At 42.3% G+C, this 27,474-nt stretch overlaps 1 long non-coding RNA gene and 1 pseudogene across 1 annotated transcript in view; one reads left to right on the top strand and one right to left on the bottom strand.

Moving 5' to 3' along the window:
* LOC132481463 (uncharacterized) overlaps nucleotides 1–27,474 on the top strand; it is a 145,666-nt gene that overhangs the window by 110,578 nt on the left and 7,614 nt on the right. The gene's annotated exons all lie outside the window — the stretch shown is intronic.
* On the bottom strand, nucleotides 2,316–25,656 carry LOC132482591 (poly(rC)-binding protein 2-like; annotated as a pseudogene).

Below are 27,474 nucleotides of genomic sequence, written 5' to 3'. Positions count from 1 at the left end.
ACACGGGTTGTACATCCCTGAACAAGGATCTGAACCAGAAACTGAAAATTCGGAAACAGTCTTGTACTGTTTTTCTTTGGGATGTTTGCTGTTTCTGAAGCTAGCCGGCGTCAGAGTCCTCCACAGTCAGTGCGAGTTAACAGCTGTGGTCGCCGTCTTCAATAGTCAGCTCCTCCCTCCCTCCCCGTTTATTACATTTTTCTTCTAGTTTAAAGCTGTTGAAAGTGCTAGTCTCTGAAAGGGATTAAGTGGGTTAATTAGCATTAAAAAGGCCCTTGATTTAGTCGGTATTTAAAATGTCGAAACACTGCCTCTGCTGGCCACCCCTCCCCCCATTTTGTGAATGGGAAAATGGGCTGGAAAAACTCCAGCTATAAGGAGAATGTCTGAGCCTCAACCCAGCCCAGCCGGCTCCCCAGTCCAATTCGGAAATCATCTCTTTCGTATCAGGTTGCACGTGAAATCTTTGTCAAATCTTTTTCGGTACGCGCTCCTAAATAATACTTCCCAGAGTATGACTAATAGTCAAAAGACGCAGTGGGTGAATTTCAATGGCTGAACCGCTGGGGAGAAAATGAATGGACTGTTAATAGGATCGCTCTGGAATAATAGCTAAATTATTAAACTGTAGTGTGGTGGGTGTCCCTTCCTCTGTGTGGCAGATTAGATTGGAAGGTGCCACTGTGAACGTCTCAGGAATATTACATTGCACAGCCCTGTGAAGGGATTTAAACCTTTTCTATAGCCTTCTCTCCTTCACCAGAGTTCGTGTCTATTTCTCTTTTTCTTTAGCTTTTATTAGTAGGGGGTGGAGCAGACAGTGTTGGTTTTCTGCCACACCCCCTCGGTACCCACCTCTACGCCGCCGAAGGCTCTTTACTACAAACACCTGCAAGCCTCGGCCAGCAGGACCTTTTTGAGCCCTGGGAGCATGTGGGTCCCCCCTCAGGGGAAACCCAGAGTTCCTGAGAACTAATCCCTCCATGGGCACCCTCGTGTAATGATGGGTGTGAATTGGTGGATAAAAACCCAGCCTCCTAACCCCTCCATTGGAGCAACGATGGGTAGAGGGCAACCGGGGACTCTGGGAGTTCCCCAGCAGGACTGCGCTCCAGTGACCCCAGTGTTTGATAACGTTTCCCTTTATTGGCTGCCTCTCCTTCCTGTCTCACTTCCTCTACTGCTGTTTCCTGGAATCACCACACAAAGAAACGATTTGCACTCAAATCCTTGTCTTAGGTCCTGCTTCTAGGGTAACCCACACCAAGACAGAGAGTCAGTAGAAAGGTTTTTCCTCACCAGATATCCTGCAGCAAAGGCGACACTTTATAATTCCTTTTTTTTTTTTTTTTTTTTTTGTGGTACGCGGGCCTCTCACTGTTGTGGCCTCTCCCGTTGCGGAGCACAGGCTCCGGACGTGCAGGCTCAGCGGCCATGGCTCACGGGCCCAGCCGCTCCGCGGCATGTGGGATCTTCCCGGACCGGGGCACGAACCCGTGTCCCCCGCATCGGCAGGCGGACTCTCAACCACTGCGCCACCAGGGAAGCCCTATAATTCCTTTTCACAGAAGCACTTCACCATGTCCCCTGCTCTGACTGGAGGGTGGCATGTTGCAGTGGGAAAGCCGTGAACTTTGGGGTGAGATTCAATCTGGAGTTCAAATCCCCCCTTTGCCATTGACTGGCCGTTTGACCTGTGTGACCTTGCTGAAGTGATTTTGCCTCAGCGAAGCTTCATTTGCCCACTTATTTTGAGGGCAAAAAATAGCTCCCTCCAGAATTGCTGAGAGAATTAAGGACATAATGTAGGTCCACGGCTCAGTACAATGCTTAGCGTATAGGAGTAAACCAATAGATGGCTGTTCTTTGACCTCCAAAAGGCTGCTCCACAGTCACTACCAAGAGAATGTAATATCCTTGTCCTTGAAGCTTTTGTCATGGGAGAATAGAGCAAACAGATACCCAGTCCATCTTTTAATTAGTTTTTGAGAACTTTCTGACATCATGGACTAAACTGCATTGTATTAATATTCTAGTCTTCTAGTTCTATGACAAACAAAAAAAGGCATGAGCACAAAACCCCAAAGTAAAACAAAACAGGGAGAAGCTTATAAAACTAAATATGGAACTCAGCTCTAACAGCTGAATGGAGAAAGGAATTCGAATAATTTAAAAATCACAAGTGGATGTAAAGTGTAAAGAAATGGAAACTTACAGACTATTTAAAACCTGGAATTGCTGACTGTTCAGAAACGACACAGATGGATCAAGAGTGGTGAACAGCCAGAAAGGATTGTAGATGGATCTGCATTGCTTTAGCGGCTCCCCGTGCCACCTGTCTCTGAGGACAGCCAGACAATTTGATATGGAACCAGGCTAATGCTGGCAGAAGATCCAGTGATGGTAACCAGCCTAACAGTAGATCCGTCCACTGGGTTTGCAATGATGAACTATGCCCCAGACGTCTGGTGGCTCTTATTGATTTGGGCATCCTAATGCCCCATTGTGCAGCCAATTAAAATGCTTGAAATGTGAGTTCATGAGTAGTCTCAGTAGATACATCCAAACCTGCCCAATAGCCTTTCATCTCTGGAGAGTGGATTCGATGTCACTGAATCCAGGGTTGCCATGCCTCATAGGAAAACAAGACTGTTGCATTGCCGGCCTCCAGAGGGAGTTCCTCTAGGTCATGGTTGAGGCACGTGGATGGGTGGAGAGTGGGGGTGAGGAAAACCCACACCGTTGCTGCCTGTGTGGTACGTGTCCTGATCACCTGCAAAGATGACCAGAGAGCTGGATGGCCTATGGGGTCAGGGTGACTCCAACATGACTGGACAGGCTTGTTGGACACACTCAATGATGGCTTGCCCAATGCCAGCAGTTATAATGGCCTGCTCAGTTGAGTCGGGAGGCTTCTTCTCTGCCACCTGGCCCTGAGCCCCTGTACTCTCTCGTCATATTTCCTTGATCTCGAAACCTCCTTTCCCAATGAGAGAGCCACACTGCTAGCAAGGACCACCAGGCTCAGGGTGACCAGGGTCTGCTGGCAGCTGTGCTATTGTGCTGACGACCTCTTCCAGTGCATCTGTGATCATAGCAAAGGCTTTTTTTTTTTTTTTTTTTTGCGGTATGCGGGCCTCTCACTGTTGTGGCCTCCCCCGTTGCGGAGCACAGGCTCCGGACGCGCAGGCTCCGGACGCGCAGGCTCAGCGGCCATGGCTCACGGGCCCAGCCGCTCCGCGGCATATGGGATCCTCCCAGACCGGGGCACGAACCCGTATCCCCTGCATCGGCAGGCGGACTCTCAACCACTTGCGCCACCAGGGAGGCCCGCAAAGGCTTTTAAGATGGCATTCATGGGTCCAGCCAAAGTGATAATTCTCTCAGCACGGTTCCCTTTGGAGATGTTGATATGTACACCACTCTCCCCACACATCTTCTTAACTGATTCTCTGTTCTTTCTGATGATACTGCCAACTTCCTTTCCATGCATAAAGAGCTATATGGTGAAAGTGACATTCAATCCATTTGCAATCATACCCTCCATCCGCCCCTGTTGCCTTCTTGACAACCCCTCTTGTTCCTCCTCTGGCCTTCTACCTTTCCCCTTCCCACCCACTCCCCTTTTCTTCTCCAGCCTACAGTTTTTGGCTTTGACCACTACCAGTGACCAATGACTTGACCATTTCAAGTCTAGCTCCTTGGAATACCGCTGGACATAGAGTCAGATATTATTACAGGTGTCACACAAAGCACTAAGCATAAAAGGGAAACAACTGATACATTTGATTACGTTTAAATGAAGAACTTTTGTTCAACAAAAGACCCCGTTAGGAAAGAGAAAAAACAAGCCGAAGAGCAAGAGAATACATTTGCAACTCCTGTACCCAACAGAGGACTTCTATCTAGAATAAATAAAGAACTCCTATGCATTAAGAAAGACATAGAAACTCTGTAAAGAAATGAGCAAAAGGCTTGAACATGAGCTGCACAAAAGAGGCTATACAAATGACCAGTAAACATAATGAAATGTGCTCAACCTCCTTACTGAACAGAGAAATGCAAATTCAAAACTCCACTGCCCATTGAGTAGATTGGCAAAAATGAAAACATCTGACATTACCAACTATAACCTAGGATGTGGAGCAACTGGAACTCTCGTACACTGATGATAGGAGTGTCAATTGGTACCCTTTCCCTCAATTTGGGAAAGAGTTTGACATCTGTTGAAGTTGAAGATACTTACACCCACTGCCCCTCCAATGCATACTGTGTAATTCCATTTTTATAGCTTTCAAAAATAGACAGAACAAGTGTATCATTTAGGTATTATACTAGGTGGCAAAAGAATAAAACACTGCAAGGAAGTTATTACCATAAAGTCCAGGAAACTGTTCCCTCTAGAGAGGAAGGAGGAAATTGTAATGGCCCAGGAATGCACAGGGGTCTAGTGGAGGTGTTGACAATGATCTACTTCTTGAGCAGGATGGTAGTTAAAAGAGTATTTGGTCTACAGTAATTCATTATGCTGCATGTTTTTGCTTCATGTACTTCTCCATATGTGTGCTGTATTTCACTGTAAGAAAGTTTAAAAAAAAACTTTCTCAGAGTGTTTTCTGAGAAACATTGCATAACGAGGTCTTAATATATGTTACTCACAAAAAGGATTCTATGGTCAAATACATCTCAGCACTGGAATAAGTGAAGACAAACAGGTCTTTAATATGCCAAGGTACATTGTGAAATTCCAAGAAGGATCAAGAGTATACAATAATTTATATGACCACAGAACCCTTTTCCTAAGGGAGATTGTACAGAGCATATACTTAGGAAAAGTAGATGGAAAAAAATCATAGAGCAAGTTTCAGTTTCATGAGCCAGTTGACCTGATCCAACCAAAGGCTTCAGGAGCTTTATGCAAAGCGTGAAATGCAAAATAGCAAACAAATGAAGTTTTAGGTGGCGCTGAACTGGAGGCTCTCACTATTGCTAAAATCCTCATAATTTCAAGGTCAGATCCCAAACGCTGAAGGGGTTAGCCCATCCCCATCCCCCTCCTCTGTAGTTACGTTTGTTCCAGTTTTCATAGTCACCATGATGTAACTGTGTGTCTGTGGATGGATGGACCAAGTGGTATTTGCTCACTTGTTTTTATGTCGATGTCCATCACAGCTGTTTATAAACAAAATCATTCTGATGGAATCCAACTTCTGCCCCAATGCTGGTGCTACAACCCTGCTCTCACTGGCACACTGGGTCAGTTAGCTTTCACTGTGTAACAAACCACCCCACAGAGACCTAGTGGCTTAAAACAACAACCACAATTTTGTGCTCTGGAAATTTGGACTGGGCTCAGATGGATGAGCCTTCTGCTGGTCTCAACTAGGTGTCACTCACATGTGTCTGCAGGCAACTGCTGGGTCAGCTAGGATGTTGGCTGGCTGTTAGCTGAGGCAGCCATTTGAGTTCCAGCCATGGTTTTCTCTTATTCATCAGGCAGCCCTAGATGGGCTTGTTCACGTGGCAGCTATAACAAGAGTCCTAAGAATAGCAAGAGAGGGATAGCCCCACTGTGCACATGTTTTTCAAGTCTTTGCTAGCATCACATTTGTTATTGTGCTGTCAATCACACAATCACATGGCCAAGTCTAGAGTCAGAGTAGAAGGAGACTACCCAAGTGTATGGATACAGAGAGACTTGAACAAATTGGGAGCCATTGCTACATCAATCTGCCACAGGTATTTTGGGCATCATAGCCATTCATTATCAAAACTATCTCTAAAACTGCACTGACTTAACGGTACCTCTGATACCAGTCGAATTCACTACTGAGTTGTATTTTTAAAAACAGACGTGTTCATCAGCCTATTAAAGGAGTGATCCAAATAGGAAAGCTTGATTAAAATAGAGATCGATTACATTTTCAAAGATATGATGAAATGTAAACGGTTTCCCCTAAGGAAAGTATGCAAGATGATTATTCAAGGAGAAATTTAATTACAACCTAAAAAACACGGGGATTCTCGCAGATACAGATTATCGGTAGATTGTATTTGTTACAGAAACACAAAAACGATGACCTTTCCTTTAGTTTCACTTGTTTTTATTTAACAAACTCTGTTCCTTGGCTTTTTTCAACATGACTGTTTAATTGTTGCAGACTTCAAATTATTATCTAAGCCTGCACATATTAATCCTGTATGTTGGAAGAAAAGAAGCCTGTCATGTGGGGTAATTATGGCTGCGGGGGGCAATAATGAATAGGCAGAATAGACCCAGGCCTGCTTTCTGTTGTCCTCAAGCATTGACAATCGATGGCTATGGCCACGCTGAGTTGGGAAAGGATCACATCTCTAAGTCACAACAGTATTTGGGGGTAATTTCTCAGGAAATGACAAGGATCATTAGGTAACTCCAGATGGTATTACCAGTCTTGATTCCATTTGACCACCTGAGGCCACCATCTTGTACTGATTTTACACTATCAAGACCACAAGAAAGGTTTGTCACCAAGAATTTTGGACTCTCAGTTCTGTCTTCCATGGCAGAGATCTCCTATTTCTTTGCTTTGGATGACATTGAAGTCTATGGATAATTTAGAATGTGATGAAATCATAGTTTCTAAACTTTTTATTGCTAAGTTGAGATGATGATGGTGATAGAGAGTAGCAGCTCTTGCCAAGTTCTTGACAAGAATCGTATCATTTACTCTTCACAATGCCCTCGTATCTCTATTTGACACCAGGAGATTAACTAACTTGCCCAAGGACCCACAACTTGTAAATGGTGGCAACATAATTTGAACCCAGGTCTAATCTGACTCTGAAGTTCTGCTTTTAACGAGTCAGCCACACACACACACACACCCCTTCTGAGAGCTTGCTAGGTATGTCTGAGCCTCCTCCTCCTCCTCACCTATACTTCTGTTGAGCATTCGCTGTTTGTAGAGTGTACAGAACTGTGCTAGAAATGCAGTATAAAAAATGCCTCTTGTACAGTAGAATATGGGATAAACAACCTTATAAGTAGCTTTCTCTTGGTGGTGGTCTTGGTGGAGAGGGAAAGCAGAAATTATAAGAACCTTGTCAACTGACAAACCTGTTTTTAGGTAGAGGTTTCACACCGTCCACCTCCCTCAACAAATCCCTCTCAGAGAGCTGATAGCAAGCCACACGATGGAACCATTTGACAAGCTAGCACATCTTCACCACCACATCCACCCTCACACTTTATTGCTTGATGAAATTGTTTGAAGTTAGGAAACCCAAGAGAGACAAGGGAGCATGCTGGATATATCATAGCTGTAACTTTCAGATACCAAATCATTAAGAAATGACCTTGCACATTTACATATGGTTTTGCCTCTGTCTTATGCCAGTTAGAGGCACAGACTCAGGAAACAGACTGCTTGGGATCAACCACAGATCTGCCATTTTACTAGCTGTGTGACCTTGCACAAGTTTTTAAACCTCTCTGAGCCTCACTTTCCTCAGCCGGAAAAAGGAAATGATAATAGTGTTCTTTGCAAAAGAATACTATTTTGCAAAAGAATGCAAAACATGTAGTGCCTTGGCACATAGCAAGTGCTATTTAAATGTTAGCTATTAATACTATTACTCTGTTAAACAGCTTAAATCAGGTATAGGGTTTCATTTTTTTAATTTAAAAATTTTTTAAAGTAATTAAAAAAATTTTTATGTTCTTGGTGGCAGCCAATTATTTTATTTATAAAGATTCATTTAGCATCCAGCGGTTGTACGCTAGGTATATTTTGGAATAAGTTTGTCACTTAGATATTGATTTATGTACATTAAGATCATTCAAACGGCTAATGATTTTCTTTTATTTTTTCTATTTTTTCCTTCAATTTTTTTATTGAAGTATAGTTGATGTACAATATTATGTAACTTACAGGTATACAACCTAGTGATCACAAATTTAAAGATTATATTCCATTTATAGTTACTACAAAATACTGGTTTTATTCTCTGCTGTACAGTACATCCTTGTAGCTTACTTATTTCATGCATAATAGTTTGTACCTCCAAATCCCCCACCCCCATATGGCCCCTTCCCCCTTCCCTCTCCCCTCTCCCCACTGGTAACCACTAGTTTGTTCTCTATTTCTGTGAGTCTGTTTCTTTTGTTATATTCACTAGTTTCTTTTATTTCTTAGATTCCACATATAAGTGATATCATACAGTATTTATCTTTCTCTGACTTATGTCACTTAGCATAATGCCCTCCATGTACATTCATGTTGTTGCACATGGCAAAATTTCATTCTTTTTTATGGCTGAGTAATATTCCATTGTATATATGCCACATCTTCTTTATCCATTCTCCTGTTGATGGACATTTAGGTTGCTTCCATATCTTGGCAATTGTATATAACACTGCTATGAACATTGGGGTGCATGTATCTTTTCGAATTAGCGTTTTCATTTTTTTCGGATATATACCCAGGAGTGGAATTTCTGGGTCATATGGTAGTTCTATTTTTAGTTTCTTGAGAAGCCTCCATTCTGTTTTCCACAGTAGTTGCACCAATTTACATTCCTACCAACAGTGCACGCCTACCAACAGAGGCTTCCCTTTTCTCCACATCCTCACCAACATTTGTTATTTGTGTTCTTTTTGATGGTAGCCATTCTGACAGGTGTGAGGTAATACCTCACTGTGGTTTTGATTTTCATTTCCCTGATGATTAACTGTGTCAAGCATCTTTTCATATGACTCTTGGCCATCTGCATTTCCTCTTTGGAAAAATGTCTATTCAGTTCTTCTGCCCATTTTAAAACTAGGTTGTTTGTTTTTTTGATGTTGAGTTGTATGAGCTGCTTATATATTTTGGATATTAACCCTTTATCAGTCATATCATCAGAAAATATTTTCTCTCATTCAGTAGGTTGTCTTTTTGTTTTGCCAATGGTTTCCTTTGCTGTGCAAAAGCTTTTAAGTTTAATTCAGTTCCATTTGTTTATTTTTGCTTTTATTTCCTTTGCTTTGGGAAACATATCCAAAAAAATATTGCTATAATTTATGTCAAACAGTATTCTGCATGTGTTTTCCTCTAGGAGTTTTATAGTATCTGGTCTTACATTTAGATCTTGGATCCATTTTGAATTTATCTTTGTATATGGTGTTAGAGAATGTTCTAATTGCATTCTCTTACATGTAGCTGTCCAGTTTTCCCAGCACCACTTATTGAAGAGACTGTCTTTTCTCCATTGTATTGGTAGATTCTTGCCTCCTTTGTTGTAGATTAATGGACCATAGGAGCCTGGGTTTATTTCTGGGCTTTATATCCTCTTCCAATAATCTATGTGTCTGTTTTTGTGGCAGTGCCATACTGTTTTGTTTTGTTTTTTTTTGTCTCTTATAACATTCTTTATTTTTATTTTTTATTTTTTTGCTTTATAACAAATTTAATCAGTTATACATATACATATGTTCCCATATCCCCTCCCTTTTGCATCTCCCTCCCACCCTCCCTATCCCACCCCTCCAGGCGGTCACAAAGCACCGAGCTGATCTCCCTGTGCTATGCGGCTGCTTCCCGCTAGCTATCTACCTTACGTTTGGTAGTGTATATATGTCCATGCCACTCTTTCACTTTGTCACAGCTTACCCTTCCCCCTCCCCATATCCTCAAGTCCATTCTCTAGTAGGTCTGTGTCTTTATTCCTGTCTTACCCCTATGTTCTTCATGACATTTTTTTTCTTAAATTCCATATATATGTGTCAGCATACAGTATTTGTCTTTCTCTTTCTGACTTACTTCACTCTGTATGACAGGCTCTAGGTCCATCCACCTCATTACAAATAGCTCAATTTCGTTTCTTTTTATGGCTGAGTAATATTCCATTGTATATATGTGCCACATCTTCTTTGCTGCCATACTGTTTTGATGACTGTAGCTTTGTAGTATAGTCTGAAGTCAGAGAGCATGATTCCTCCAGCTCTGTTCTTCTTTCTCAAGATTGTTTAGGCTATTCAGGGTCTTTTGTATTTCTGTACAACTTTTAAAATTATTTCTTCTAGTTTTTTGAAAAACGCCATTGGTATTTTGTTAGGGATTGCATTGAATCTATAGATTGCCTTGGGTAGTGTGGTCATTTTAATAATATTAATTCTTCCAGTCCATGCATATGGTACATCTTCCAACAGTTTGTGTCTTCTTCAATTTCTTTCATCACTGTCTTATAGTTTTCTGAGTACAGGCCTTTTACCTCCTTAGATTTATTCCTAGGTATTTTATTCTTTTTGATGTGATGGTAAATGGGATTGTTTCTTTAATTTCTCTTTCTGGTAGTTCATTGTTGGCATATAGAAATGCAACAGATGTCTGGGTATTAATTTTGTATCCTGCGACTTAATCAAATTCATTGATATGCTCTAGTACTTTTCTGGTAGTGTCTTTAGGATTTTCTATGTATAGTATCCTGTCATCTGCAAACAGTGACAGTTTTACTTCTTCCTTTCCAATTTGGATTGCTTTTATCAGCAATATGCTATTAAACAACCAATGTGTCACTAAAGAAATCAAAGAGGAAATCAGAAAATATCTGGAGACAAATGAAAACAAAAACACAAAGATCCAAAATCTGTGGGACGCAGCAAAAGCAGTTCTAAGAGGGAAGTTTATAGCGATACAAGTTTACCTCAGGAAACAAGAAAAATCTCAAATAAACAACCTAACCTTACACCTAAAGGAATTAAAAAAGAAACGGAACAAACAAAGCCTAAAGTTAGTAGAATGAAAGAAATCATAAAGATCAGAGCAGAAATAAATGAAATAGAGTCTAAAAAGACAAAAGTAAAGATCAATGAAACTACAAGCTGGTTCTTTGAAAAGGTAAACAAAATTGATAAACCTTTACCCAGACTCCTCAAGAAAAAAAGGGAGAGGGCCCAAATCAATAAAATCAGAAATGAAAAAGGAGAAGTTACAACCAACACCACAGAAATACAAAGGATCCTAAGAGACTACTATGAACAAGTATATGCCAATAAAATAGACAACGAAGAAAAAATGGACAAATTCTTAGAAATGTACAATCCCCCAAGACAGAACCAGGAAGATATAGAAAATATGAACAGACCAATTACCAGTAATGAAATTAAATTAGTAATTTAAAAACTCCCAAGAAACAAAAGTCCAGGTCCAGATGGCTTCACAGGTGAAATCTACCAAACATTCAGAGAAGTTAACACCTATCCTTCTGAAACTATTCCAAAAAATTGCAGAGGAAGAAATGCTTCCAAATTAATTATCCGAGGCCAACATCACCCTGATACCCAAACCAGACAAAGATATCACAAAAAAATGAAAATTACAGGCCAGTATCACTGATGAACTTTGATGCAAAACTCCTCAGCAAAATATTAGCAATCTGGGGCCTCCCTGGTGGCGCAGTGGTTGAGAGTCCGCCTGCCGATGCAGGGGATACGGGTTCATGCCCCGGTCTGGGAGGATCCCATATGCCGCGGAGCGGCTGGGCCCGTGAGCCATGGCCGCTGGGCCTGCGCGTCCGGAGCCTGTGCTCCGCAACGGGAGAGGCCACAGCAGTGAGAGGCCCACATAACGCAAAAAGGAAAAAAAAATAATAATAATTAAAAAATAAACAAATAAATATTAGCGATCTGAATCCAACAATACCCTAAAAGGATCATACACCATGATCAAGTGGGATTTATCCCAGGGATGCAAGGAATTTTCAGTATCTACAAGTCAGTCAGTGTGGTACACCACATTAACAAGTTGAAGCACAAAAACTGTATGGTCATCTCCATAGATGCAGAAAAAGCTTTTAACAAAATTCAACATCCATTTATGATGATAAAAAAAAAAACTCTCCAGAAACTGGGCATAGAGGGAACATACCTCAACATAATAAAGACCAAATATGACAAACCCACAGCTAACATCATACTCAATGGTGAAAAGCTGAAAGCATTTCCTCTAATATCAGGAATAAGACAAGGATGCCCACTCGCGACACTTTTTTAAAAATATAAATTTTTAAATTTATTTTATTTTTGGCTGCGTTGGGTCTTCATTGCTGTGTGTGGCCTTTCTCTAGCTGTGGGAGGGGCTACTCTTTGTTGTGGTGCATGTGCTCCACATTGCGGTGGCTTCTCTTGTTGCGGAGCATGGGCTCTAGGCGTGCAGGCTTCAGTAGTTGTGGCTTGCGGGCTCTTGAGTGCAGGCTCAGTAGTTGTGGCGCAAGGGCTTAGTTGCTCTGTGGCATGTGGGATCTTCCCAGAGCAGGGCTCTAACCCATGTCCCCTGCATTGGCAGGCAGATTCTTAACCACTGAGCCACCAGGGAAGCCCCTCAACACTTTTATTCAACATAGTAGTATTGGAAGTTCTAGCCATAACAATGAGACAAGAAAAAGAAATTTAAAACTTTTAAATAGAAAAGGCATTTTTTTCTGATTTTAAGAGTAATGCATGTTCATTGTAAAAGTATAGAAAATACAGTCATAAAAATTGCCTTAAAATTTTCAGTGTTCAATATTTAAATATAGCAAACCAGAACTTAGTGGCTTGAAACAATAATCAATTTTTACTTCATAATTCTGTGGGCTGGCAGGTTGGGCTTAGCGTATCTATGTAGTCTTTTGGAGGCTTGGTTGGGGCTGGATGGTGGAGCATGACCTCACTCACAGCCTGCAGTTGGCAGGCTGTTGGCCATGGCACCTCAGATTTCCTCCACATGACCTATTCATGTGATGTTCACCTGCTGGAGAATAAACAGACTGTTCTCCTATTCACATGGTGGTTTCAGGGTTCCAAGTGCAGCAACAAGAGTCTAAGCACAAGAGCCTAAGCATTTTTCAGGCCTCTGCTAGTACCATATCTGCTGATGTCCCATTGGCTAAATAAGCTACATGGCTAAGTAAGCACAAATTTAAGGGGTCAGGACAGAGATTTCACCTTTTGATCTGAGGAGAGCCAAAGTCACATTCCAAAGGTACAGGCATGCAGAGATAGGAGAAATTTATGGCTATTTTTAGCAATTCACCACAGATAAATACTGTTAAAATTACATATATATAAAATACATGTATGTGTATATGTGTATTATACATTTGCATGTGTTTCACACATACAAATACATGGAAAAATATATGCCCAAACAAAAGTGATCTTATTAAACATTTTGTACCTTTTTCCCCCCATTGATTACTTCCTAAGGTCATTTTAATGTCCTCATTTTAAGATGTGCATAATATTACATTGTATAGACTTACCATGAAATATTTAACCAAAGTCTCTTGTACGACTTTTAGGTTGTTTCCAGTTTTGCAGTAAACTGAATATGTGGAGTTTTCTATGTTTTTCTCATTAGTTCCTTGGTGTACATATTTTGACCTCTGACATATTGTAAGAATACTCTACTGAAAGATTGCATAGAGAGATAATATTCAAAATACTCAACAACATTGTAGATCCTGACCTTACCATGGAGCAGGGTCCTGAAGGTAATCCTTTAATTGCTAGATTCGGAGGTCCAGGTCCCAAGGGAGAGGGCCATGCAGGTGGGGTAGCGGGTGCTACTCAAGGTGCTTAGTGGTGGGATAACTGTTATTTACCTTTACAACCATACTAAATATCAGCCACAGAGAAGTGTGTGGGAATGTCTGTTTCCCATCACCTCTCCAGCTATCGATGTCGTCCGTCTTTTTAATCTTTGCCAATCTGACCCATGATAACAACAAAAATAATACCATCTTTCATATTGAATTTTCCTAATCACAAGTGAGGGCACTTTTTTATGTCTCATCACCATTTGTATAGGGTTGTTATCATTGCTTTTAATGAATCACCTGTTTACATCATCGGTCCATTTTTCTTTGAAATGTTACTCTTTTAATCAGAAAGCTAATATTTATTGATGCCTTACAATGTGTCACTATTCTAAGCCCTTAATAGGCATTATCTATTTTAATATTCATCATGACCCTATGAAGTTATTATTATTCCCATTTTAGAGATGTAAAAATAGAGGCAGAGGTGCAGTAATGTGTCCACCAGGATCTTGTTTGTAAGTGCTGAAGCCAGAATTCAAAACCAAGCAGGCAGATCCCATAACTCAGGTTCTTAATCATTCTTATCTATTCTACTGCTCCTGCAGTATTTACTTATAAGAGCTTTTTACATAGGGATATTAATTTTTTAATACATATTGTACATTTTTCCTAGTTTGTCCTTCTACTTTTTACTTTCCTTATTGTGGTGTTTGCTATACAGAAATTTAAAAATCTTATGGACGTGCTTTTCTGTATGAATTTTTCAGCTTGATAGAGGTTTAATTGAGAAATAAAGTTGTAATATATTTAAAGTGTACAAAGTGATGATTTGATATATGTATACATTGTGAAAGGATTCTGACTATTGAGTTAATTAACACGTTCATCACCTCACGTATTTACCTTTTCTTTGGTGAGAACACTTAAGTTCTACTCTCAGCAAATTTCAGTTATACCATACGGTATTATCAACTAGTTACCATGTTATACATTAGATCCTTAGAGCTTCTTCATCTTATAACTGATAGTTGTATACAGTTTAGGAATATTTAATATGGTCAAATATCTCATGCTTTTTTCTTAGTGGATTTTGTCTGTAATATCATTCTCAGATGTTTCCTATCTAAAGGATATAAAAATATTCACATATATTTTCTTCTATATAGAGCTTCAAAATTGCCTGTATTAACAAAATATACATGCTTAGGCCCCAACTCAGACCTGTTGAATCAGAATTTGTACAATGAGAACTAGATGTTTATGCTTTTAAAAAGATACACAAAATTACAGTCCAGAGGACTGCAAATACACACATTTATCTCTTTTTATTTCCCTAAACACATGACATTGAAGAAATAATAAATTAAGAATATATCCACAAAATCAATTCCAGATGGGTTAAAAAGTTAGTTGTGAAATCCCAAACTTCACTTTTAGAACAACACATAGGAGAATATCTGTATTAGTCAGAGTTCTCTAGAGAAATGGAACCAGTAGGATGTGTGTGTGTGTGTGTGTGTGTGTGTGTATGTAAATACTCTATTGGTGTATGTGTGTGAAATATATACGTGTGTGTGTGTATATGTATGTATAAGAGAGAGAGAGATTGATTGATTTAGTTATTTTAAGGAATTGACTGACACAATTCTAGGGGTGGGACTGGGAAGTCTAAAATCCCCAGGGCAGGCCAGCAGGCTGGGAATTCTGGCAAGAATCTGTGTTACAGTCTTGAATCTGAAGATGATTTGGAGACCAAATTCCTTCTTCCTTGAGGAAGCTCAGTCTTTTAAGGCTTTCAGCTGATTGGATAAGGCCCATGCACACTATGGATGGTAATCTCCTTTATCAAAGTCTACTCATGTAGATGTCAAATCACATTTGTAAAATACCTTCACAGCAATATCTAGACTGGCGTTTGACCAAATAACCGGACACCATAGCCTAGCCAAGTTGAAAAATTAACCATCACAATAGCTTTATGACCCTGTGGTAGGGAAGGATTTTTAAACAAGACACACACATACACACAGGCCTTGATAAATGGTTTGAACAGGGGAAAAATGTTGTGTTTTGCTACCTGTGACTTTCTTCCCCTTCATGTGAGATGCCCCCAAGCAGAGCAGAATCCATATGAGATAATATGCTTCATGGGATTATTACAACTTGCTTCCCTGCCAAAGAGCTCTTTTCTTTCTTTCACTTCTGTGATCCCAGGTAAACACCAAGAGACACAGTACAAGAACATAAAAGAGACAGGTGTGTTTTAATTTAGGTTCCATAAACCTAGATATTATCTGTGGTACCACAATATCCCAAGCCAAAATGCCAAACACTGATGGATTATTGTGACCCTAATTTAAAACAAGCTTGATTTATTTTTTAAAATGCGACCCCAAAACACAGCTCAGCAGACGTGATATGGAATGTATTGTATGCCTAACCAAAAAACAAAACACTACTCGCTACAGTGGACTTGAAAATTATCTTGCTATTAATAGATCTCCCGGATGGTATGATCTCTTGGATTTGATATGTTCAGATTTTGGCAGCTGCTGAGGACTGAAAACAAGACATTCCATGCATTATTACTTAATAAAGAAACTAGGCCATGAAGTAGCCCTTTGGTCATTTTTTTAAAAAGATTTTGAAGAGCCCAGTTCCATCTTTAATAAGTCCTTGTCGCCAAGTATGTTTGCCACAGCAGCAATGTGATTAGCAGACTCCTTCTCCAGAGCTGTGTGAAATTGAGAGCAACTTGGGGTACCCTGTTACTTTCATCTCTCCATCTGGCACAGACGCCTCAAACACTGTACACCTGCAACAAATATTTGCAAAATCAAGAAGCATCCCTCTCTTTCCTTTTTATTTTGAGGGCCTGACACTGAGCTACTGATTCAAATGTTTAGATTGAGGACCTTGGCGAACATATCTGTTGGACAGAGAACACCATTTTCAAGAGTTTAAGATAACACTGGGGGCTTCCCTGGTGGCGCGGTGGTTAAGAATCCGCCTGCCAATGCAGGGGACACGGGTTCGAGCCCTGGTCTGGGAAGATCCCACATGCTGCGGAGCTACTAAGCCCGTGCGCCACAACTACTGAGCCCACATGCCTAGAGCCCGTGCTCCGCAACAAGAGAAACCACCACAATGAGAAGCCCGCCCACGGCAACGAAGAGTAGCCCCCGCTCGCCGCAACTAGAGAAAGCCTGCACGCAGCAATGAAGACCCAACGCAGCCAAAAATAAATAAATAAATAAATTTAAGATAACACTGATCTCTTCTGATATGCTGAAAATATTTTAAAATGTTTAATTGGATATTGCTGCCCACTCGTCTCTTTAAAAACAAAGTTTAAAAAAAGAGATTACAAGCAAAGAACAAACAAGGAGAAGAAGCTTTAGAGGATTTTAGGGTTTGGGTTTTTTATTTCAAGAAATACTTGTTTTAGGTTGGATTCCCCAGTAGTAGACACTGAAATGAAGGTTCATAAAAACCAGTAAGGAAATGGAACTGGAAAGGGAAGAACTCCAAGGAAGGGTGATACATCAAGCAAAGTCCCCAGGAGGGAAACCTCACTCAGTCCTGGTCTGGGGATAGTGTAATTCCTCATCAGGGGATGAGGGAGCTGGAGTAGTTATAGGCCCCCATCCCCCGCCATGATAATCAGTGGATCAGAACTCACTGCACCATAGATTCCCAGGCACTTCTGTACCTCCTTGCATAGACAAAGTGGGTTCTAGCAGCCAGAGGACTTTCCTCCAATAAAGAGATGCAGGCTCCAGCTGGAGGGGGGTGGCGAGTGACAGATGTGCATGAAGATGGTGAAGGCCTCTAAGGGGACATGTGCAGACCTCTGACAGCATCTGCCTCACTGTTAAACAAGGGATAGTTTGTCAAGGTCTCTCCACAAACTCAGAGCAGGCCTAGGTATGAAGGGAAGGAGGGGTACTGTGTCCCTGATGTAAGGTTTGCGGCAAGTCACCATCTTTTCTCCAGTGTCTCCCCTGGATGAGTCAGTAGGAAAGAGGTTAAAGAGGAGTTTGGTTTGAAGACAGAGAGCTCTGTGGTCCTTTCCTCATGGGGCAACCCCACCAATAGATCCCAAAGGCCGGGAGGTGGTGGACAGCGAGCAGGTCTGGAGAACAGACCAAAAGTCAATGCTGAAGGGGATACTTGGGTCAAAGACAGGAAAATGGGCTCAAGCCAGGGCTTCACTGGGGAGAAGAAGGAAAAGGGGATTGGGGAAAATGCTGGCACTGGAATAACCATTCTTTTAATTATAATATGATTATAAAGTTATATTTAACAGCATATATAATAATGTAATATATGAGTTATTTAAATAACTGTAATACATATTGAATGCACTATCCACATTTCAAGTACTCAATAGCCACATGGGGCTAGCAGCTACTGTATTAGACAGTGTAGCTCTAGAATGTTCCATCATCACAGAAAGTTCTGTTGGACAATGCTTACTAGAGCTTACTGAATGGATCAAGGGTCAAGATGTAACGGGCCTCATTCTCATCTCAAACTCTCATTTTCTTTCTTCCCATATTCAGCTTATAAATGTTGCCACTGGGACTTTCCTGAAAATTTTGCAGTAGCTAGTTAAAGGACAGTCATATGAAGATAATTTTTAAACTTGCTGTGTGGAGTTACCTTTGTTAAATGACTTTTGCCTCCTTGGGTCTAACCTGAGTTTTTAGCAGTTAAATGTTAACTCAGAGTTAGTATACGCTGAGCTTCCAATGAGCTATTACCACAACCCAACAGTCATCTTCTTCGATTGCTGCTTTCCCTGACCTACTTGTTTGTGTACATTTTAATCTTTACAAGGAAAAGGAACAAAATATGATCTTAAGAGGCAGGAGGCAAGAAGCCACACACGAGTAGAAAAAGTGGGAGACTGTAACTTGCTCACTCTCTCTTCTGTTCCAGTTTCCACACGGCCAGGGCAGGACAGTTCTGCTTAGCTGCTGGGACAAATTCTTATGAGATCCAGTGACCCAGTCCAATTTGGGCACAGTATTTCCAACAGCATGGGACTGGCTGCTGCTTTTGTTGCTATCCAGGAGCACTTTTAAGGTACAGATTGCCTCCTGGGCCACCAGTCAGAAGTCCACGTTTGAGGAGATCCCGTGTTTTCTTTGATCACCTTTTCTTCCACAGTTGAGTTCCAGAGTATCTTAATCGGGGCACCCCCAGAAGAAGACCCTGACACAAGGATTCAAGTGCAAGTACTTTGTTTATGGGGTAACTCCAGGAAACACCAGTAGTGCGTGGTGGGGAAGAGGAAGGAAAAAAGAAGGAAGCCTATTAAGATATCCTGTTAAGCAAGTTTCCCAGTGGGAGCTCTGGGAGCCACTGCCTCAGAATTATCCCACTGAAGGGTGAGAAAGCTGGGGCATTTATCCATCATTTCTCATCAGTCATTGGTTGAGGGATGGTGGGGGAGAGGCAGTACAGGGCCTACTGCGTGCATGAGCCGAGAACGCCGTCAGACAAAGAAATACAGATGGGGGCCTCCCTGGTGGCGCAGTGGTTAAGAGTCCGCCTGCCGATGCAGGGGATACGGGTTCGTGCCCCGGTCTGGGAGGATCCCATGTGCCGCGGAGCGGCTGGGCCCGTGAGCCATGGCCGCTGAGCCTGCGCGTCCGGAGCCTGTGCTCCGCAGCGGGAGAGGCCACAACAGTGAGAGGCCCGCGTACCGCAAAAAAAAAAAAAAAAAAAAAAAAAAAAAAAAAAAAAAAGAAATACAGATGCAGGCACGCAGACTGACGTGCAGGGAGATGCCAGCGTGGAAGGATATGGGTGGGGCCTTTACAGAGTCTGCTGCACACACTTTAGTTGTAAATGGACAAAATAGACCTAAGACTCTTAATGTCCAGCCCATCCACGTCCTTGTAGGGCTGATCTACTGGCGCAGAGGAGATAATCAATCACTGCCAAATGGAAAAACAAAAGGATCTTTAATGGGCAACTTGACCTCTGGTCAGAACATCCCAGACAGTGGAGAGTGAGGACAGAGCCTTTGGTATTAAATGCCTGTGAATGGAAAGGGCGGGGAAGCAGCGTTCAGGCCTTCGCAGTTAAGACGAGGAATAAGTTCTTTTAACCGCTTGTCAGAGCCTACATGCGTGGCTCATGCATTCTGGAATTTCTGAGAGAGCCTCACCAAGTGCTTTCTGCTGAGGCTGATGAAGCCAAGCTGGGGCATCTGCATGCCAGGAATATATGGTTGCATATGTGCCACTGTTTATCTGTTTGCAAAATATGCCATATGTTGACAGCCTGACATATGTTGAGCTATATGGAAGACTAGTCAGAGAGAAAGAAGAGCCAGAGTATAAGAAAGAGAGGGAGAAGGAGAAATAGGAAAGTGAAAACAAACCCTGGTGACTTTGGCTAGATGGTGAATTCCTTGAGCATGCGGGGTATATCTCGATCACCTTTAATCCCTAGTGCCTGCAGTTTTGCTGGGCACATAGTAGATGCTTAGTTAGTGCATCCTGAGGATGAAAAGAGCTCATGCAAGGTGCCTAGAACCATGTCTTCTATCATATATGATGCATGGTAGGTGTAGAGTGAATTCACCCATGAGAGGATGTTTAGAGCTAGAAAGACTCTTAGAGTTTCATTCTATCACGCTTTTACACATAAAACTGAATCTTGGAGGAGCATGAGAATGATCACAGCCACAGTAGCCTCTGGGCCTGGGTGTTGGAGCTGGTGCTTGTCCCGAGGTGTCATCGCCATCTTCTTTGCTGCACTGCTCTTGCTGCTGGTGTCTGGACCCCACGTGTTCCTGCTGTAGCCACCTCTGGTGCCCTTGGGCTTCTCACTGCAAGCCAAGGCCCTGTGCAGCTGGTAAGCTTTTGGGCTGGTGACATACAAAACGATAAAACTCCTGGAAGAAAACGAAGAGAAAAGGCTTCATGACATTGGATTTGGCAATGATTTCTTGGATATGACACCAAAAGCACAGGCAAGAAAAGCCAAAATAGATAAACCGGACAACATAAAACTTAAAAACTTTTGTTCATCAAAGGACATAATCAACAAAGTGGAAAGGCAACCTGCAGAATGAGAGAAAATATTGCAAATCCTATATTTGATAAGGGGTTAATATCTAGAATATACAAAGAACTCGTACAACTCAAAAAAAAAACAAAAAAATCAAGTAACCCAATTAAAAAATGGGCAAAGGACTTGAATAGACATTTCTTCAAAGATGATATACAGATGGCCAACAAGCATATGAAAAGATGTTCAACATCACTAATCATCAGACAAATGCATATCTAAACCACAATGAGACATCACCTCACACCCGTTAGGACAACTACTATCTAAACACCAGAAAATACAGGTGTTGGTGGGGATGTGGAAAAGTTAGAACCCTTGTGCGCTGTTATCGGGAACGTAAAGCAATGTAACCGCTGAGGAAACACAATGGAGGTTCCTCCAAAAATTAAAAATAGAACCACCATATGATCCAGAAATTGCACTTCTGGATATATCTCCAAAAGAATCGAAACCAGAGCCTCAAAGAGATACCAGTGTCCAATGTTCTCCATTCCTAAATGACGAAACCGAATCCGGAGGTCTCGTGAGCCAATGAATAGAAAATCAGGAGGAGAACACCCAGAGTGCTGACTCCATCCCAACTCTCCTTCCATTCTTGGCTCCAGTTTCGTACAGGCCCACATGCCGGCCCACCTGCAGCCTATCTGCCTTGTCTCCTCCTGTCCATCCTTCCAGTCCCTTGGTCTCCTGTCATCCCTAATGCCCACTGTGCTCCAGCTAAGCTTCTATATCCACTCTTCCCAGGCATAACCTTGCCCCCATTTCCTCTGGGCCTTTGTCCCCTTTGTTTCCCTTTGCTTCCCTTCCCTCCTAATCTAACTATCAAAATCCCAACCATCTTCCGGGTCAATCCAAATGGCACTTGGGCATGCATCCTTCCGTAGAATACAAGACTGGAAAGAATTTCTCCATCCTCTGTATTTCTATGGCATTCTGTATTCCAATCAGACCATCCATTAGTTCTGCGTTGTATGATCGTTGTTTATGCCCATTTTTCTCTATAAAATTATAATCCACTTTGCATGCAGACATTCTTTCATCTTTGACCCTCCTCAGTGCCTATCACAGAAGCTTCAACATAGTAATAATAATCAGTAGCAATTATTGAGTGTTTACTATATGTTAAGCACCACGTGAATTGGTCATTTACTTCTCCCAGTAACCCTATGAAGCAAATACCATCATTAGTCTCATTTTACACATAAGGACCCTGAAATACAGAGAGGTTAAGAAACTTGTCTGAGATAACACAGCCGGGGAGTCAGTCTCAGGGGTGCTGATGCCAAAGTTCAAGCTCTTACCTACAGTGCTACACTTCCTTCTCAGGACCATCTGAGGAATTGGATTTATTTCACTGTTATCAAATACTGAAAAGATAATTTTTATTTAAAAAATAATTCAATATTGAAATCTATAAGAATAGTTGTCCTGCCAGAAAGAAAGCACAAAATAAAAGGTTAAGATTGCCCAGATTTGCCTCAGTCAAATGTTAAATGAGCTTCATCAAATTATTTAAATTTTAAAAAATCTCCTCCCTCTATCTAAAGAGCAAAGTGTAAGTCCTCATCCCTGCCACCCAAATGATTTTATGAGGTGTTGTGTTGATTATGAAACCTTTAAAATCCAAGGAGGGAGAGACAAAAACATGAGTCATTATTAGTTGGCTTAAATTTTGTGAGACCTCTTGTGGCTTCAGAAGGGCAGGAATCAGGTCAGGAGTCTGCCATTCTTGGGTGGGTGTAGGCTTATTGTGCTTTAGTATTATCACCTCAAGTGGGACATAGCCAACGACAGGAGTGTCAGCTCTGTGGGAGCCTAAAGGTTAGTATAGGGCTCCTTTTCCTCCCCAAACCCCTGAATCACTAGCTAGTTGAAGAGATCTTAAGGGCAAGGATACATAACCAACCACTCCTCAGAACAGGGCCTTCTGAAGCATTTGGCCTGAGAAAAAGAAACCTGAGGAGTTACATCATAGTTGGCTAGAGTTACTATTATACTTTGCTTGGAAAACTGACAAGGTGATGGGTTGGCAGGTGGGAGAGAGCTTTGGGTTTACCTGAGAAGCTGTGTGGTGAAGTGCTGAAGCAGCAGACCGAACCCAGACCATCCAGCCATTTAGTAGTTTGGTGACATTAGCTAAGCTATCTAGACTGTCTACGCTGCACTTTCCTCCTGTGTCAAATAGGGAGAACGATACTCATCTTAAAAGGTTGTTATTATGACTTAATAGCACAGTTCAGATTCCCAAACTTGAGTCATGCACAAATATCACTGCATCAATCAGGGCAACTTTGACAAAGTTTAGTAAAGGAATCTGTTACAAATGTGTGGGCAGGGTTCAAGGAAACCAGCTAAGGGATAGTGCAAGGATCCAAGACTAGCAGTTGTGGGGAGGGTTATCATGCCAGGACCGAAGGGGGCAAGAGAAGCAAGCATGGGCAGAACTGGGGAGCATATAGAAAAGGCTGCAAGACTGGGGCCCAAGCAAACTGCAGCAACGCCCGCTGGGGAGGAAGCCGGGGACTGAACTAGTACACCAGCCTCACTCTTCTGCTCCCCCATCTCCTGCTGGGGCTCCCCATTGGCTGAACCCAGCCAGAAGCAAGGGCGCCCATGATATGACCAGCCTCCAGGGAGGAGGAGCGAGGAGAGTGGGTGGATAGGGAGGGGCCAATGGAACCAATGCCACTCACCGCCTCTATTAGCATTTTCCCATTTCCCCCTTTAACACAAACCCCCTTTTGTTAACTGAAATATAGTTACTTTAAAAAGGCAACTTTTATGGTTTGTCCTAAGCAGAGATATCTGTGAAACCACAGACTGAATGTGCTGGTTTTTTCTCTGTAATATATACTTTGGGAAGCTTTGCCTCAGTTCAGCATTTGGAACATAGTAAATACTCAATAAGTGATCATCTCTGTTGCTAGAAGTCACAGATGAACGCGCAGTGGAGCACATTGTGCACATTGAAACTAACTTTTTTTTTTTTTTGGCTGCATTGGGTCTTTGGTGCTGCATGCGACTTTCTCTAGTTGTGGTGAGCGGGGGCCACTCTTCGTTGTGGTGCGTGAGCTTCTCATTGCGGTGGCTTCTCTTGTTGTGGAGCACGGGCTCTAGGCATGTGGGCTCAGTAGTTGTGGCTTGCCGGCTCTAGAGCGCAGGCTCAGTAGCTGTAGTGTACAGGCTTAGTTGCTCCGCGGCATGTGGGATCTTCCCGGACCAAGGCTCAAACCCGTGTCCCCTGCATTGGCGGGCGGATTCTTAACCACTGCGCCACCAGGGAAGCTCCTGAAACTAACTTTTAAAAACATATGTTACTATCAACAATGTGATCTTTTTCCCAATATATTTGCTAACTGGAGATTGCTAATTTATAGAAAAGATGATAGAAATGAGTTTTGTGTATATGTTTTATAAACGGCCCATGTTAATGAATTTGATTATTTGGCCCATTGGTTTTTCATTAGATTCTTTGGTTTCTCAGGGCAAACAAGTAAATCATCTGGGAATGTTGATAAGTTTTTCCTTCCAAACTTGTTGCTGTTTAAGGTCTTATCGTAGTGGCTAGAACCTACAGGGCAGTGTTCAAGGACAATGAACAACAATGGTGATATCAGGACTTTGTTTCTTCCTTGCTTTAATGGAAACACTTGTAGCTCTTTTGTTCATTTATTTGGTAACATTCAACATGATGTTGGCTGTTGGTTTATGAGAGAGATTCTTTATCTTGTTAAGGAAGTGTCCTTATGTTCTTGGTTGACTAAATTATTGTCAGGAATGGGCATTATGTCTTATCAAATGCTTCTTAGATGTCTATTGAGACCTTACAATCCTGGAATAAATCCTGCTAGATTAAGATGTATAATTCTTTTAGTATATTACTCTATTTTTTTTTCCTAGAAGAGCTCCATCTTGATGAGACAAAAGGACGGTGTATGTGCCTAAAGTCATTTTCAGGATTTTGAGGAACTAAAAAAAGTGCATACAATTAAAATGCAAATTACTTATTCTGATAAAGAAAAAAATATGTAAAATTGTATATTATACATACAGTAATGTTTAAAATAACATTGTATGAGAAGTAATTGTTGTTGTAGGCTCCCAACAAAATGGGAACATTCCTCAACAGCACGTAGGCCACTGAGTCTCTCTTTTACCTCCAGCACCTTAGCAGTTTCTCGAAGAATATAGAGACTGAAAAGTTGGAAGATTCTGGATATTGGAAGTTGAATATTCAAGATAGAATTCCAAGCTAAGGTGAACTGGGGTCTTGCAGATCTGCCTACGTAACTGAAACTAGATGCAACTTGAGACTTTTCTCTTTTGTCTTTACTTAGGGTAGGTAAATTTAGCCCAGTATGAGCAAGGACAACTAACTAAGCAAGTGACAAGCCAAAATATAAGTAAGAAAATTAAGCGTATGTTGTAACAGTTGTATGTGGGATGGGGGGTGGGGGGGACGTGCATAAATCCCAGCCACCCTCCTGTCCACCTCAGCTCAGTGCTATGTTCACAAGAAACACCACTCCAACAACCCAAACTAACTGAAAAGCTATTTAAATTCTTCGTGTCATATCAACAAAACGTAAAGAAGGAATAGCATTTGTAGCACACAGCCAAGTTCCTCTTCACTTATCTTTCTCCCCAAAGCTCCATTTCCTTACAGCCCCAAATTTGTCCCTCTTTTTCCCTGTGTCTCTCTCCCAGCATCCCTCGGCTTTCTCTGCAACTCAGTCTGACCTGGCGTTTGTCCTCTTTCCCCTCCTAGATCCATTCTTTTTTCTGCCCTTCTCATTGTGAAGCAGTCAAGTTCTTTTTGGTTCAGTGCCTCGCCCATTGCCCCGATCTGCACATTAAGACCCAAGAGCTATCAGGCAAAGGCAGGCCTCTTAGCAGGCAGGATTTTTATTGTGTTTTGTTTTATTTTTCTCTCACACATACAGAAACAAAATTCCAAGGCTGTCCCCAAAGCTCTGCTTACCCGGGACTTGAATTTTCCTCCCCCAGTGAACGTTTCACCATGTTCTACTTTGCCAGTCTAATCTCCCCACCCCCATCAATTCAGTGACAGAACTAATAAACAACGAAGAGGTCAAGAGCAGGGAGACAAAGAGAGACCTGGGTAGTCCAGGACCTGGGAAAGGAACTCTGTGAGTAACGCGGGGTTGGGTCTGTTGGCAAAATTATGGTCACAAAAAGTGCCGTCTCTTCTACTTGGCCTGGTTCCTCTGAAGCTGAAGTTTCCCCAAAAGTATTATTAAGGCCTCAAGAAAGAGGAACAAGGCGGCATTAAGCTGTCTTTCTGCTTCTTAAAGCTGGGGGTTTTTCAAGGGCCGAGGTGCAGGGAGATAGAGGAGGAGGGTCCTCCCTGCCTTGGGCGTGCGGCCCTTGCCCTCTGCCACCCGCTCAGTCTCTAAAGCCCCCTCCAGCAGAGTGAGGAGCCTGTTTTTAAAGACCAGGCCTACTCTGAGTGAATAACGACTTCGCTTTTTCTCCACCCGGTGCCAATCAGTGACTCATCAGCCATTTTCTAAATGACTATGTTTTCATTCCCCAGTTTCCTTCGTGCTGCGGTATTAGAGAAGATTAAGTGCAGCCCCTAGCTGCCTCCCTCTGCTTTTCTACGTCTTGTTTGAAAGATGGTAATGCCCCCCAAATAGAAGCATTTCATTGAATGCCGATCATTTAGTGACAAGTGAAAACACACACACACACACACACCCTGCGGTGTTAGCGAAAGCTCCGTCCATCTTCCAGGAGGACATTGGGTGAAAAGAGAAGGAAGTGGAGTCTTGGACTATGAAAAATGCGATATCTCAACTGGACCCCATTCCCTGCCCCCCCACATCACCCCCGATTTCCAGGCCGAGGCCCTTTATCACAGACCCCGACTACACGTTGTACAGCCACCTTCTGCTCCATGCTATTCTCTGCCCAATGTTTGTTTTCCTTTATGAGCCCTTCTGCTCTGTCCCTCCAGCCTGGCACCTTTTCTTGCCCCGACAGTACCCTAGGTAGTTCCCTGTGGTCCTGTCAGCAGCCCCGGGGGAACTTGACTTCTTCGCCAGCCTTTTCTCTTCCTACTCCTACCCCTGCGTGTGGCTCTTTTCAAAATGAGGCTTGTCTTTTGCCCCAAGAGCGGAGAGAGGGTTTGATGGTGCATATAAACCCATCATCATTTCTGAGATAAAGTCAGCCTATCCTGCTGCTGATGGGCCTGTGGTCTTATCTTTACACACACACACACCAGAAGAACCCAATACAGGTTTCCCCACTCTCTGAAAGTAGGGTGTTCTACAAAAACTTTCATAAGCAAAAAATGGCGTAAAGCAAAGAAGCGATTACCTTAGGACACATCTTGCTAAGGGATGCACAAAATAAATCGAGATACAGCACAGGTGCTCACAGACACAGGTGAAAGCTATGGCGGCTGGATGCTGAGATGCTGAGCGCAGTTCCCGGGAAGGAGCTTGGCGGGGCCACTCTCGCCGCTCAGGATGGGTGCTGCCTCTGTAACAGCTGCTTGCAAAACAAACGCTGAGTGCTATTTTCGATTTTCACCTTTTTTCGTAAAAGTGAGAATCCTCTTTGGATTTCTTTTGGTTAGGGAAAACAGATATTGATGTAGGTCTTTCGTAAAAGCAAAGCGGCATAAGGCAAACGTGCCAAAAGTGGGGGGGCAGGACGGGGTGGTGGCCGTGGGGATGCCTGTCCTCATCCTTAGCTGTTCCTCCTCACCCGGGCCAGATGTCTGCTGTTTGCTGTCTCCAGCCTTCTCCGGCCTTCTCCGGCCTGCTCTGTGGCCTGGGTGCTCTGTGGATTATGTCAACAGGGTTCCCT

This window comes from Mesoplodon densirostris, chromosome X (genome assembly GCF_025265405.1).
Source record: "Mesoplodon densirostris isolate mMesDen1 chromosome X, mMesDen1 primary haplotype, whole genome shotgun sequence".
NCBI classification, from domain to species: domain Eukaryota; kingdom Metazoa; phylum Chordata; class Mammalia; order Artiodactyla; family Ziphiidae; genus Mesoplodon; species Mesoplodon densirostris.
The sequence above is the reverse complement of the archived record's forward strand: the minus strand, read 5'-3'. Positions and strand labels throughout refer to the sequence as shown.